The following is a 15,585-nucleotide window of genomic DNA, read 5'->3' as shown; positions in this document are numbered from 1 at the left end:
AAAAGCATATAGGGACAAACACCAAAATCAACATGAACAAACACTTCAAAGCATAATCATTTTCTATCAACAAAATAGCTCATTTTCATAGAAGCCATGATCACTATATCAACAAAAATAAACAAATCCCGTTAACATGAAGAAAATAGCTCATTTTCATAGAAGTCATAATCACTATATCAACAAAAGTAAACAAACTCCATTAACATAGAAACAACCATACAAGGACCATCAAAATAACTATATTAGGGGGAGGGGGGAGAGGAGAGAGTTGAAAATCACAACCATCTTCTATCAACAATATTATAACATTTCCAAATTCGTAATATCAACATCAGAACAAACACTTGAAAGCACAACCATCTTCTATCAACAAAATAACTCATTTTCATCGAAGTCATGATCACTATATCAACAAAAGTAAACAAAGCCCATTAAGATGAACAAAATAGCTCATTTTCATAGAAGTCGTGATCACATTTAAACATAAAGACTACCATAACTTCAGGATAGTCAAAGCACTTCAACACGCTTAATATAATCTAACACTTTAACGAACTAGAATTGTAAAAAGAATGTCGTATAAATATTACCTTTTAATTATCATTCGACTATTCTAAACTCCTTTTTGTGTTGTATGTCCCTTCTTGAGTTGCCAACTTTCTTAATATTTCTTCAATCACTGCTTGTTGTGATTCAACCACACTTTGCAAATGTGCAACTTGAGCATTTGTTTGTTTAGCATGCTAACAACTTGCATCATTCCTAGCATTCCTTGGTCTTGGTCCCCAACCTTTTCCCTTCACATGCCCCGACCGTTTACCGAACACTCGTTCACAAATTTCTCTATCTTCAATAGGTGTACCTGTTTCTTCTGAAGTTGTTTTTAATGCCATCATCTCATCCTATAAAATAAATACGCCATAGCATTGTTATGGTTAAAATAAGAAAGAAAATACAACAACACAAAAGTTTACTTACATATTTCTTTTTTGCCTTATCATTCACCCATCCCTTCTTTGCATTAGAATGAGTATGCTTGAATAATTCATTATCACTTAACTCCTTACCATCTTCTGATTCCTGCATGTTATGACCAAAGTTATAGAATAAGAAAGATTGATTATGGACAGAAGAATGAAATAGGTACCTTTCTTTTTTTACGGCGTAAAAATGTTGAAGTGCCACCTTTATGAGTGAATACAAGAGTAGTTCGACCCTTAGTATTTGCCTCAGTAATACGCTTAAAGTTTTCTCTTTCCCATCAATCACATAAACGGTTCCATTCTGAATCTCTTACCACTTGTTTGTCGTGGTGTTTTCATGCTTCAGCTGGAGAGTTATACTATTTGTACATTTTGTGTAAAGAATAATGAAACTTTCTATGTAGTACACTCATCCATGTTCAAGATAATCTTGTACTATGGGGTCATCCAAATCCAGAATGAAGTAATTTTAACATTGAAGAACAAACCTTGTTAGTTTCCAATTTATTTAAAAGAAGTATTTTATCTTTTGAAAAAATACACTTAACTAATTAACTTATCGAAAGTCTATCTAATATCTCCCTCTTTACCTCTCTAGAGACATCTGACAACTTCTCACCCTAAAGAGGTACTATTCCACGTACCTCTTTTCCAGTGGTAGAATTCAACTTGGACGAGTCCTTACAAATGCGTTTTCTATCTTCAAGTTCAATTTTGATTGAAATGCGACCATTTTTTTGACATACTTCTCAAGAGTGATGCGTTATTTTATGATGTGGAATTATGGATGAACTGCAATGATGAAAATGCGTTGAGTACTCAAATTTTCTCAGTGGAATCCAAGTGTAAACCCCACTGAGTTTTCTGGTAAGTCCAGGATCGAACTCAGGGAATTGGGAAAATAGGTAGCGGTGATAATTTTTCAGAACACTTTATGGTAACCGGTAACTCAAATAGTTGTTGGTTTCGTTCGTTGCAGTAATGAAAATAAACAAATGCAGCGGAGTTTGAAAAGAGTTGATAAAATGGAAGATACGATGAGTACGCAGTGAACGGGTTGAGAAGGGATTCGGCTAACACTTCATATGATGCATTCATGCTATGCGATCATGCAACACGCATACAATAGTAAACCATCTCTCGATGCGAATGCTACGGCTTCTAATGCTAGAACACATACGATATATGATAAGTCTATAGGACCTACACATTAGCCTCTATTCTTATTTATGCGATGACAAAATGACACACACAAAAATAAGGTGACCACATAATATCATTCCTATCTCTAGGATGCATGCGATGCAGGTTGGCAAACAGAGCTTATCTCTAAGTCCCTATCTCTTATTTATGCAGTTCAAATCTTGCTCTCTCGAGTCTAGATTCTAACCTAACTCTCTCAAGTCTCAGGTTCTTTCTTTAAACTTTCTATTGAGTAGCTATAAAGGGATGTTTGGCACAACATAATGCAAGATAATCGCAAGCAATGAACATCCTAGGTCATGTTGGCTTAGTTCTTCTCAACCCATTCGACAAGTTTAGTTACTCATGCGTGCTAAGAGAGTGAACAGATGTAGAATAAGAACTTCCATTGTATAAATATAAAGATGAAGAACAAAATAACAATGCAAGAAGAGAGTAAAGAGCCTGGTAGCAATCTCTTGCTTCCCAGGTTTTTACACTGTCTTTTTATTCATGTTCAAAAAATAATCTCGCTCTCGCGAGAGTCAGTTCGCTCTCTGCTTTTACGCCTCTGGTTTCTCTCTCGAGTTGCCCTTAGCGATCTTTCGGCGTCTCTACTCTTCCTTTGCTCCGCCTTAAAAATAAAAGAAAACTATGAACACGGCTAAAGCTCTTAAATCGGTGAACAGGTGAACTTGTTAACCCTTTTTCTGAATGATGCCTTTGGTATTTATAGAGCTCCGGGGTGAAGGGCAACTTCTCTCTTATGATTGCACAGATGAGATGGCTTTAATTCCCTAACTGATGCGCCGAATATTTGTCACCGAAAAGCTGAATGTACTCGTTATCGTTAGCGGTTGTCAACTTAATTTGGATTCGACCGTCATCAGCTTTCTGTCCCATCGTGATTTCCTTTTACTTAGATGTGCCCACCAAGTGTGCCGACTCTATTCAACAATCCTTCTTAAGCAGATTTTTGGGAACATAAATCACCGCAAAGCCTTGCGGTAATGCTACGCTCGTCCGATGATTTCTTGTGATCGCTCTTTCCGCCTTGCGTCAACGCATATTCTGCATAAAAATACAAAAATCAACTGTTTCTATGCAATGAAAGCATGAGACTGCAATGTTATAAACTTAATGCTTTTGGACGCAATCTAACATATTTTATCAACGTAAACCAACATTGTTTAAGAACTTAGCACTGTAATAACGTGCATTTCTGCCCATTATCACACCCCCAAATTTAAACAATAGCAAGTCGACCGCAATTCTCTTTTCCTAGATTTCTCAAGGATACTTCATTCCAATCCTATACACCAAAATTTCCTCAAGTCTTGTTCAAGTCTCCTCTGGAAATATTTCTAAGACCTAGGGACCACAAGCTTAACCTTCAAAAGGACTTTACTAACTTCTGGGACATCGCATGATTTATTTCAAAAAGAAAACTTTTCAACTGGGGTGTCAAATGATTTTAATCCTTGCATATTTCTTGACATTATTATTATTTTTTCTGACCTTACACTGATCCAAGTGCCTTACCTTCGTTTTGGCTTGCCCCCACGTGTGTCATGCGGACATCCACCTACGTGTAATGCGCTCTTTCTCAGACTAAACTCATACCTTCTTGGCAACGGAGTTGTGGTCATTGTATTTATGCATTGATCCTAGTGACTTAGTTTTGTTTTGGCTTGCCCCCATGTGTGTCATGCGGACATCCAACTACAGGTAAGTTTCCTTCACAACTTAACTCTTATCAACATGGGTTTTCCCATTGCGTTGACAGTGGAGTTGTTATTCTCATTTTTTTTTTTTTTTTGTAAAGATAAAAATAGCAAGGTCGAAAATAAATATCTCACCCCCAAATTTAAAATGTGGAAATGTCTTAATTGCCAAAATATTGAAAGAAGTCATGTGATGTTCTTAGGAGGCTACGTAAAGAGAGTTTGAAAGAAAGCTAACAAACCTCTAACTTCTAGAAATGTTTCATGAGGTGACTTTTCTAAGATTAAGTTGGTTCTAGTATATATAAAAAAAAATAGAAGCATGTATTTCATCATTGAAATCATAATTGGCAAAGAACTCATGCGATGACTCACTAAATTTATCAATATTAAATCATTGCAGTAGTCAAAGAGGATGCGGTGATAAAACTTTTAAAATCAAAATGTGATGTGATAGTGTAAAATTTAAAATAAAGTTAAGGAAGAATACAAACCCCAAATTTGCATTGTCGCCCGCATCGTGTGGTGATGCATCCTTCTTTGTGGCGATCTATCTTCTTTGGATTGTGGTGACATAATAAGATAAGTTGGTTCTTCGTGTAACACCTCTGCAATCCTGCGCCTTGATCATTGCAAGAAAAACAGTGAGAGGGTCAAATGATTTTAAACAGAATAAAATTCTATTACCACAATCTCCATATATTTTTTTTTTAGAATATAGAATAGATAAAGAGCTGAAAAGATATAGTGGAATGAAAATTCAGAGTAGTAGAGAAAAGTTGAAGATTCCATGATTCCCAAAACTTGCGTCCCTGATGAATTTCGATCGTCTGATAGCATAGGGACCACCTACTTCTTCCTTTATTCAAAGTTTCTCAGTTCCACGGACTCGACTTGGCGATGCCAGCCTTCTCCATGATACGTTTTTACTCACTACCCACTAACTTTGAATATGTTGGTTCCATCATCATTTGATAATTCAACTGCGCCGTGCGGAAATACTTTTCTAACTATGAATGGTCTGGACCGACGTGACTTTAATTTTCCAGGGAAGAGCCGTAGTCGTGAGTTGAATAGTAAGACCCTCGGTATGACTTGGAGGTTCTTGCCATATATATGTTTGTCATGCCAGCGCTTTGTGCATTCCTTGTAAATCTTTGCGTTCTCATATGCGTTGATCCTTCATTCCTCCATCTCGACCAGTTGAAGTTTTCTCTCTTCTCCTACTTTCTTCAAATCAAAGTTTAGTTTCTTTACCGCCCACAGTGCCTTGTGTTCCAGCTCCAGAGGCAAATGACACACCTTACCAAATACCAACGTATATGGGGACATACCTATGGGTGTTTCAAATGCAGTCCGGTATGCCCACACGCATCGTCGAGCTTTGCTACCCAATCTTTTCGCGAAGGCCTTACCACCTTCTCAAATATTAGCTTAATCTCTCGATTGGACACCTCGGCCTGACCATTCGTCTGTGGATGGTATGCGGTGGCCACTTTGTGGAGAATGTTATATTTGCGCAGCAGCTCTTTGACAGTATGATTGAAAAAGTTAGACCCTTCATCACTTATTATGGCATGTGGAGTGCCAAAACGAGTGAAAATGTTTTTCTTTTAGAATTGAGAGACCACCACCGCATCGCTTGTAGCACATGCCACTGCCTCTACCCACTTGGATACATAGTTAACGGCTAACAAAATATAATTTTTACCATTCAATAGAGGGAATGGTCCCATGAAGTCGTCGAACAACTCAAGCTCCAAGATGATGTTCATCAACATTGCATGTTTCCATGAAATGTTACCTGTGCATTGGCACTTATCACACTTCATGACATAGTTCGCTGAATCCTTGAACAATGTTGGCCAAAAGAATCCACTCTGTAAAACCTTAGCTGCGTTGCGCTGTCCTCCAAAGTGCCCATCATATGGTGAGTCATGACATTGCAATAATATGCATTGTTAAGCAGCATGCGGTACGCATAGTCGCAAAATTTGGTCTGCCCCCCCTTTTATACAGATTCGGCTCATCCTAGAAATATGATCTGCATTCATGCTTGAGCCTCCTTTTCTAGTGGTTAGTATATTCCTCTTGAAATTGCTCGCAAACCAGATAGTTGACTATGTCAGCATACCATGGCAATTCTTCAATATGGAACAGCTACTCATCTGGGAACACCGTATTCACCTCTGACTCATTGTGGTCAACCTCGGGGTTTTTCCAATCTCGACAAGTGATCCGCAACTTGGTTCTCTGTCCCTTTTCGATCAATTATTTCTATGTCAAATTCTTGGAGAAGGATAACCCATCTGATCAACCTCAGCTTTGCATCCTTCTTTGTCATCAAATACTTTATAGTCGAATGATGAGTATGGATGAGTACCTTTGTTCCCAACAGATATGCTCTAAATTTTTCCAACGGAAAAATTACCGCAAGTAGCTCTTTCTCTGTGGTGGTATAATTGGTCTGAGAAGGATTTAACGTCTTACTCGCATATGCGATGGGATGTAAGATTGTTTTTCTCTTCTGTGCCAAAGCTGCTCCCACCGCATACCCACTTGCATCGCATATTAATTCAAAAGGAAGTGTCCAATCCGGTGCAATTAACTCGGGTGTGCTAGTCAGTGCATTCTTCAAAATCCTGAATGCGTTGAGGCAATTGTCATTAAAATCAAATTTTCTGTCAGCCTCCATCAACGCACTCAGTGGTCATGCTATTTTTGAAAAGTCTTTGACAAAGCATCTGTAAAATCCGACATGCCTCAAGAAGCTTTGTACAGCCTTCACACTTGTTGGAGCTGGAAGTTTTTCAATTGCTTCTATTTTTGCTTTATCCACCTCCAACCCGTCCCGAAAAACCTTGTGCCCTAACACGATGCCCTATTTTTCCATAAAATGGCATTTTCCCCAGTTAAGAACGAGATTTGCCTTTTCGCATCTTTTTCAATATCTTCTCCAGGTTGACCAGACAGACATCATAGGTGTGCCCATAGACAGCGAATTCATCCATAAATATTTCGACGGAGTCCTCAAGATATTCTGAAAAGATGGCCATCATGCACCTTTGGAACGTACTTGGCGAATTGCAGAGGCCAAACAACAAGCGGCGAGAAGCAAAGGTCCCATATGGGCAGGTGAATGTGGTATTGTCTTGGTCTTCTAGAGCAATCATAATCTGGTTATACCTGGCAGCCATCCAGAAAATAGTAAAAGTCATTTTCGGCTAGACGATCTAGCATCTGGTCAATTAACGGTAGAGGAAAATGATCTTTCTTTTTTGCCGCATTTAGCTTGTGGTAGTCCATGCAAATATGCCACCCGGTGATGGTCCTTTGCAGTATCAGTTCATTATTTTCGTTCGGGACTACTGTCATGCCACTCTTTTTTGGCACACACTGCACGGGGCTGTCCCACGTCCTATTTGCTATCGGATAAATAATGCCCGCATCTAACCATTTAATGATCTCCTTTTTAACGACCTCTTTCATCACTGGGCTAAGTCTGTGCTGATGTTCGATCATTGCTTTGTGGTCTTCTTCTGGACGAATTTGATGCGTACAGTAGGTTGGGCTAATTCCTCGAATGTCGGCGAGTGTCAAACCAATTACTTACACATGTTTCCTCAAAATGCTCATCAATGCATTCTCCTGGTCTTTGTTAAGTTCGGAGGAAATAATTAATGGCAGCTTCTCATTCTGCCCCAAAAATGCGTACTTTAAGTGATTCGGCAGGGTCTTCAATTCCAGTACTGGTGATTCGACTAAGGATGGATGCGTTGTTTTTCTTTCTTCTTTTTCTATTGGCTCCTCTTCTTGGGTTGCGATCATCTCAACTTCCTTGTTTGTTTTTTTTATGATCGCATTACATGCAGCAATGGATGTGCTTGCATCCTCTTCTTCATTCTTTTCGTCAAGCTTTTCTTCTCCAGTCAAATTCTGGTCGTCGTCAGAGTCATGCAGGTCTTCTTTGTCAGGAAACTTCATGGCACAGATTATGTTGAACTTGATCTTCTGTCGATTTATGCTCAAAGTGATCTCCCCTTTATGCACATCAATCTGGGCATGACCTATTGAAAAAAAATGGTCGCCCTAAGATGATGGGTACATCTTTGTCGGCTTCGTAATCTAAGATGATAAAGTCAGCTGGTAGGATAAATTTGTCGATGGTGATCAGCACGTTCTTTACCTTCCCCTCTAGATGCACCAGAGATCTATCTGTAAGTTTTAGAGTCACGGTCGTGGGCACAAGTTGCCTCACATTCAACTGCTTAAAGATCGACAGAGGCATCAAGTTGATGCTGGCTCTAAGGTCACACAAGGCTTGCCCGATATACAGTCCTTCTATGGAGCAAGGTATAGTAAAGCTCCCAGGATCGCTCATCTTTGATGGAATTATTGATTTCGAACTCTGTGTTAAAGCCACCATGGCAAACTTACCAATACCCCTCGTCTTGGTTACCATTTCCTTCAGAAACTTCGCGTGTGCAGGCATCTCCTCAATCGCTTCACTGAATGGAATATTAATATGTAATTGTTTTAACATAGACAGAAAGCATTGGTACTGTACCTCTTCGTTCTTTTTCTTTCTGAGTCTCAGTGGAAAAGGTGGTAACTGCACTCTCACGATCCCCTTCTCTATTGGCTTTGAGGTGGATGCAACTTCTGGCTCTATTGCTTCTTTTTCTCCCTCTTCTTCTTGTTTCACCAAAATTTCAGGTCCAATGCAATGGGAGCAATGCGGCTAGGCTCCTTCTTTTCTCCCTCCACAGTTTTTACAATCCGGAATGTCACAGCTTGACATTTCTCTTTACCTGATCCCCCCGGGTTGCGTGGGAGTTCTGTTGAACTCGATAGAGCCCCTTGCGGTTTGTTCTTTAGCTCACTTGTAATCTGGCACATCTGTAATTCTAGATTGCGGATGGACGTAGCCTGACTTTGAAGCATAGTTTCATTTTTCTTTATATACTACTTCAATAGGTTTTCCACGGAGGAGGATTGCGGGGTTGTGAGCTACTGGCTTGATTGCTTGTCTGACTGTTATTTCGCGGGAAGAATCCAGGTGGCCCTTCTTTCTGTGCCACATATTGGAAATTCTGCTGCTGATTCTTCCATGCAAAATTGGGATGGTTTCTCTACCGGTGTTGTAGGTATTAGAAAATGGGTTATTTTTCACAAAGTAAATAGACTGTAGATTCTGTGGGCATTTTTCCATTGCATGCCCATCATCGCAAGTCGCACACCTTGTGGTGTTTTGACTAATTGCATTGACTTGCCCATTTTGCGGTGTTGGATTGTTGATTACGATTCCCTGAATTAAGTTCATCATTGCGGTCATTTGATTCTGTAGTGAAGTAATAGCACCATTACTTGCATCGTTATCCTTAATTCTCAATCTCTGATCACTCTCTCTTCAATCCTTGTAGTTTTTAGATATGCGATCCAAGATGTTCTTAGCCTCGTTATACGTTTTGTCAAGCAGACCACCAGCGGCTGCCGCATTGGCAGCGATCTGCGAAGTGGGATTTAAACCATGATAAAAGATTTCCATCTGAAGGCAATCTGGCAATCCGTTGTGTGGACAGTCTCGAACCAGCCTCTTAAACCTCGCCCAGGCATCGCTGAACGATTCATCCATGTCTTGCTCAAAATTGGTGATTAGTTTCCTTCATCTAGCATTCTCAGTCAGTGGAAAGTATTTCTTCATGAACTTTTCTACGACCTGTTCCCATGAAGTGATCTCTCTCGGCTCGAGGGAATACGCCCATTTTCTTGCCTGATCACACAGAAAAATGGAAACAAAGTTAGTCGAACTTCATCGACAGAGATGTTTGGGAACACAAAAGTATTGCAGATTTCTATAAAGCTACGGAGGTGGGCCTGTGGGTCCTTGCCACGCCGTCCTCTGAATTGTCCTGCAGTCTGGATCATCTGCAGCATCACCGGCTTCATTTTAAATCGGCTTCCGTCGAGGCTAGGCCTCATGATTCCTGGAGAGAAACCATAGAGATTTGCCGATGCATAGTCCCTAATGGGCCTATTACGATCGTTAGCCAAAAAGATTGAATTCGCCATGACGTTATTTTTGTTTGATGCTCCATTTCTAGGCTACTCTGCCATATCTTCTTTGTCTGACTGTTGTTATTGGTGGTCTCTTAATCTTCGTGTGAATGTCCTTTCAATCTCTGGGTCGTAATTCGCCATAGATTGAGAGTCTGCAAAGAAATCAGAAAAATTACCATTAACACACTATTTTTCCAAAGTCCCCGGCAACGACGCCAAAAACTTGATGCGTTATTTTATGATGTGGAATTATGGATGAACTGCGATGATGAAAATGCATTGAGCACTCAAATTTTCTCAGTGGAATCCAAGTGTAAACCCCACTGAGTTTTCTGGTAAGTCTAGGATCGAACTCAGGGACTTGGGAAAAAAGGTTGTGGTGGTAATTTTTCAGAACACTTTATGGTAACTGGTAACTCAAATAGTTGTTGGTTTCGTTCGTTATGGTAATGAAAATAAACAAATTCAACGGAGTTCGAAAAGAGTTGATAAAATGGAAGATATGATGAGTACGCAGTGAACGGGTTGAGAAGGGGTTCGGCTAACACTTCCTAGGATGCGTTCATGCTATGCGATCATGCAACACGCATACAATAGTAAACCATCTCTCAATACGAATGCTACAGCTTCTAATGCTAGAACGCATGCGATATATGATAAGTCTATAGGACCTACACATTAGCCTCTATTCTTATTTATGCGATGACAAAATGACACACACTAAAATAAGGCGACCACGTAATACCATTCCTATCTCTAGGATGCATGCGATGCAGGTTGGCAAACAGAGCTTATCTCTAAGTCCCTATCTCTTGTTTATGCAGTTCAAATCTTGCTCTCTCGAGTCTAGATTCTAACCTAGCTCTCTTAATGCTGGCTCTTTCTTTAGACTCTCTCTCGAGTAGCTCTAAAGGGATGTTTGGCACAACATAATGCAAGATAATCGCAAGCAACGAACATCCTAGTTCATGTTGGCTTAGTTCTTCTCAACCCATTCGACAAGTTTAGCTACTCATGTGTGCTAAGAGAGTGAACATATGTAGAATAAGAACTTCCATTGTATAAATATAAAGATGAAGTACAAAATATCAATGCAAGAAGAGAATAAAGAGCTTGGTAGCAATCTTTTGCTTCTCAGGCTTTTACACTGTCTTAAGCGATCTTCCGGCATCTCTACTCTTCCCTTGCTCTACCTTAAAAATAAAAGAAGACTATGAACACGGCTAAAGGTCCTAAATCAGTGAACAGGTGAACTTATTAACCCCTTTTCTGAAGGATGCCTTTGATATTTATAGAGCTCCGGGGTGAAGGGTGGCTTCTCTCTTATGATTGCACAGATGAGATAGCTTTAATTCCCCGACTGATGCACCGAATATTTGTCACAGAAAAGCTGAATGTACTCGTTATCGTTAGCGGTTGTCAACTTAATTCAGATTCGACCGTCATCAGCTTTCTATCCCATCGTGATTAATGATGCCTTTCACCCAGATGCGCCCACCAAGTTGCGCCGGCTCTATGCGGCAATCCTTCTTGAGCAGATGTTTGCGAACATAAATCACCGCAAAGCCTTGCGGTAATGCTACGCTCGTCCGATGATTTCTTGTGATCGCTCTTTCCGCCTTGCGTCAACGCATATTCTGAATGCATGCGACCGCAATGTTATAAACTTAATGCTTTTGGACGCAATCTAACATATTTTATCAGCGCAAATCAACATTGTTTAAGAACTTAGCACTGTAATAATGTGCATTTCTGCCCGTTATTAAAGAGCAACCCCTCTAGTCGCTCCTCGACATTTTGTTTAAGTCCCTGAACCTTCATAAGAAATATCAAATATTAGTACATTTAAGGTTATAAGTGATGGAACGAACACATGCGCAGCGGAAGAAAAAGGATCTATAAAGTACTCTAATTAGATTAATTACAAAGATAAGCATGCATGCAATAAAACAAGTAAAAGGGGGTAAAGAATACAACCTTTATAGTCTTTGAATCTTCTCCAAATCAGCTCCAGACCACCACAAAAGTCTTCCCAACTATTCTCCCACTTTAGAATGGGATGGTGGAATCTGATGAGTGACTAATTTGGAGAGGAAAAATGCTAAAGCTTTGAGAGAAAAAATTGATGAGATTATCACATAATCTCATCAATTCCCACTATGGCCAAGAGAATTTCAAAAGCAATAAACACTCCCTTTTAAAGACCATTACATGCAAACATGCAACTTTGAGTTTGATGAGAATTTGACACAAAAAAAATCCACCAACTCAAAGTGGGCGAAAAAAAATCCACTATGGACAAGTGTCTTCAAATTAAGATAATACTTAATCATGAAAAAGTTAATATTTCTCACTCACAAATGTTGGATCTTTCCATTAACTTTGTCAAACTTTGAAGGAACTCTTATTCAAGAGAACCAGTGAGTGGAAGTAAGATCTTTCAAAGCCCATTGTGAAAGAATAAACACATTCACAAAAATACAAGAACATTTATGCATTATTGAGAAAATTACAACATGCTTTCTTACTAAAACAAAAGGAAGTGAGAGACTTACCTTTGAAGAACTCTTCTTCTGGAAATATCTCGCTCTCGTGAACAATCGTCCGAAAATATCTTGCTCTCGTGAGCATTTTTCTAGTAATCTCTCGATGTCATTACAATCACAAACAGTCTGATCCTCAAATAGCAACCCTTGACACTACCACTCGACAACCTTGGTATTTTCGGAGTGAGAATCCAGGAGGTATCTACATACAATACCAGGAAAGCTACTGAGCTGCTGATGATCTTCTTGTAAACACAAGGCTCATCAACGTTATGGTCAAAGCCAAACGACTTGACAGTACTGTTAAATCTGATGTTCCAAGATCGAGATGCTTTTTTCAGCCCATAAATGGACCTATTAAGCTTGCAAACTCTTTGCTCTTGATTTAGAACTACAAATCCCTCTGGTTGAGTCATATAGATGGTCTCCACAAGATTACCATTCAGAAAGGCAGTCTTGACGTCCATTTTCCATATTTAATAATCATAAAATGTGGCTATGGACAGGAGAATCCTGATAGACTTCAGCATAACAACAGGTGAGAAAGTTTCCTCATAGTCAACCCCCTCAACCTGGGTATACCCCTTTTCCACGAGCCTAGCCTTAAAGGTTTGCACCTTTCCATCTACACCTCTCTTTTGCTTATAGATTCACTTACACCCAATAGGTTTTACCCCATCAAGTGGATCAACAAGCTCCCAGACGTTGTTGAGGTACATAGACTCCATTTCCTGGTTTATAGCCTTAACCCATTCATCTTTGTCAACATCCTCCATTGCTTTCTTAAAAGACAATGGATCCACGACCCCATCATTCGCAATGACGTTTTGAACTTCAGTCAAACCTATATAGTGATCCAGTGGGTTCATAACCCTCCCACTACGTCGAGGCAGTCTCAACTCTTGAGATGGTTGACTAGACGTCCCGACCTTAACAACTCTTGTTGATCCGTCGGCCTATTCAACAACTCTTGTTGAACCCTCAGCAGTCTCAGTCTCACTTGAGATCTCACGTAAAATGAGCTTACTTGGTGGCTTATGTTCCCTTATGTGATCTTCTTCCAAGAAGATAGCATTAGTGGAAACAAACACTTTGTTCTCACTTGGATCATAGAAGTATCCTCCTCTCGTTTCCTTGGGGTAGCCCATAAAGAGGCAAACCTTCGAACGCGATTCCAACTTCTTTGGGTTAGTCACTAACACATGTGTCAGACAGCCCCAAATCCTGAAGTGACGTAAACTACCTTTACGGCCTCTCCATAACTCAAAAGGTGTTTTAGAAACACTTTTCAAGGGAACGTTGTTCAGGATATAACATGCAGAATACACTGTATAACCCCAACACGAGTCTGGAAGATGAGCATAACTCATCATAGATCGAACCATGTCCAACAACGTCCTATTTCTCCTTTCTGATACACCATTCTGCTGAGGTGTACCAGGGGCTGAGAGTTGGGACACAATCTCATGTTCTATCATATAGTTCTGGAATTCGAGGTCCATATACCCTCCACCACGATCAGATCGTAGTATTTTTATCTTCTTACCTAACAAGTTTTCAACTTCAGCCTTATACTCATTGAACTTGTTAAGAGCTTCAGACTTACGTTGCATTAGGAAGAGATACCCAAACCTTGAATAATCATCTATGAATAAGATGAAATATTCATACCTACCTCGAGCTCTAACATTCATCGGACCACAGAGGTCTGAATGTACAAGCTCCAAGGCTTCCTTGGCTTTGTAACCTTTTCCAGTAAAGGTCATTTGGTCATCTTATCTTCGAGGCATGATTCACATACCGACAAGGAGTTTTCTTCTAAACTCTTTAGAAGTCCACTTTTCACCAACTTCTCAATCCTATTGAGGTTGATGTGACCTAACCTTAGATGCCAACGATGGGCGTTTTTCTTTGGAGAAACCTTTGGTCCTTGTTGCCGTACTGAACATTTCACTGTTAAACAAGGCTTTTATGACTAATGGCCTTAGTACATATAAGATATTTTTCATTGAACTAGAACCAATCTTCATTCCATTCTTGAAAATAAACAATTTATTCTTAGAAAAGGAGACGGTATAGCCTTGTTCAATGAGACAAGAAACCGAGATTAAGTTCCTCTTTATATGAGGAACTACAAAAACATTATCCAATAACAGATAATGTTTCTTGTCAAAAAATAACTTCAGCCTACAGAAACAGCTGAAATAACCTTACCATTAACGACTCGAAGAGTCATCTCTCCCTATGGCAACGTTTTCCAGGAACTAAATCCTTGGTAAGAGGAACTGACATGATTGGTAGCACCTGAATCTAGGATTCAGGCAGAATCATCATTCTCTACCAGACATGTCTCCAAGACCAATAAATCATATTTACTGTTTTGTCTCCTCTTTTGGAGAGTAGTGGGATGGAGGTCGTTTGGCACGAAATTCGTTTCACACGATTCTTTCCATTGTGAGAAATCGGTCATTTTTAAAAGCTTTAAACGAAAATACTAACAAGTTGCTAAAAAGAAAAACACATTGACCTACGTTAGGTTTTAAGCAAATACTCATTGTAAAACAAAAACAACATCCAATAAGGTTTTAGCAAAACTAACAACAACCCCATGTGACATCTAGTTTCACAATGACGCTTCAAAGGTTTAGGACAAAAGCTGCCGAAGGGAGGTCAGTTATCTCTCCTCTGAATTAAGAAGATCTCAACCAGTCATTAATACCAGAAAAACTCTTGTTCTTATAACGACAAGCCATCATTGATTTGGCCAAGAGATCATTAACTTACTTAACAATCTCCCGTAAGTGTGACCCACCATTTTAAGCCCTAGAGGTCCGTCCCAAAAGGGCAATCCAAAGGGAAAAAATCCAATTAGGGCAAAACCTAAATCGACCCTATCCATTTCTAGAGTTCACCTTGATATTGACCAACTGTAAAAAACTCATCCGAAGGGAGCCGCATCGAAGGTGACTCAAGGGCGTACAGAATGATCTCACAGTGTGAACCAATGATAGAGACCATAGGACGTGTTGGCACACACCTTTCACCCACTTACTATAAATACTCTCTCTGTCCACCTTGATATTGACT

General features: G+C 39.7%; 1 pseudogene; it reads right to left on the bottom strand.

The window, feature by feature from the left end:
- Positions 1 to 746: 746 nt before the first annotated feature.
- LOC150032852 (uncharacterized) overlaps positions 747 to 15,585 on the bottom strand; it is a 29,836-nt pseudogene continuing 14,997 nt past the window's right edge.

The sequence above is a fragment of the Benincasa hispida genome, chromosome 11, assembly GCF_027475165.1.
Source record: "Benincasa hispida cultivar pf3 chromosome 11, pf3_genome.v1.1, whole genome shotgun sequence".
NCBI lineage: Eukaryota > Viridiplantae > Streptophyta > Magnoliopsida > Cucurbitales > Cucurbitaceae > Benincasa > Benincasa hispida.
Note: the sequence above shows the minus strand (reverse complement) of the source record. Positions and strands in the feature narration are given on the sequence as shown.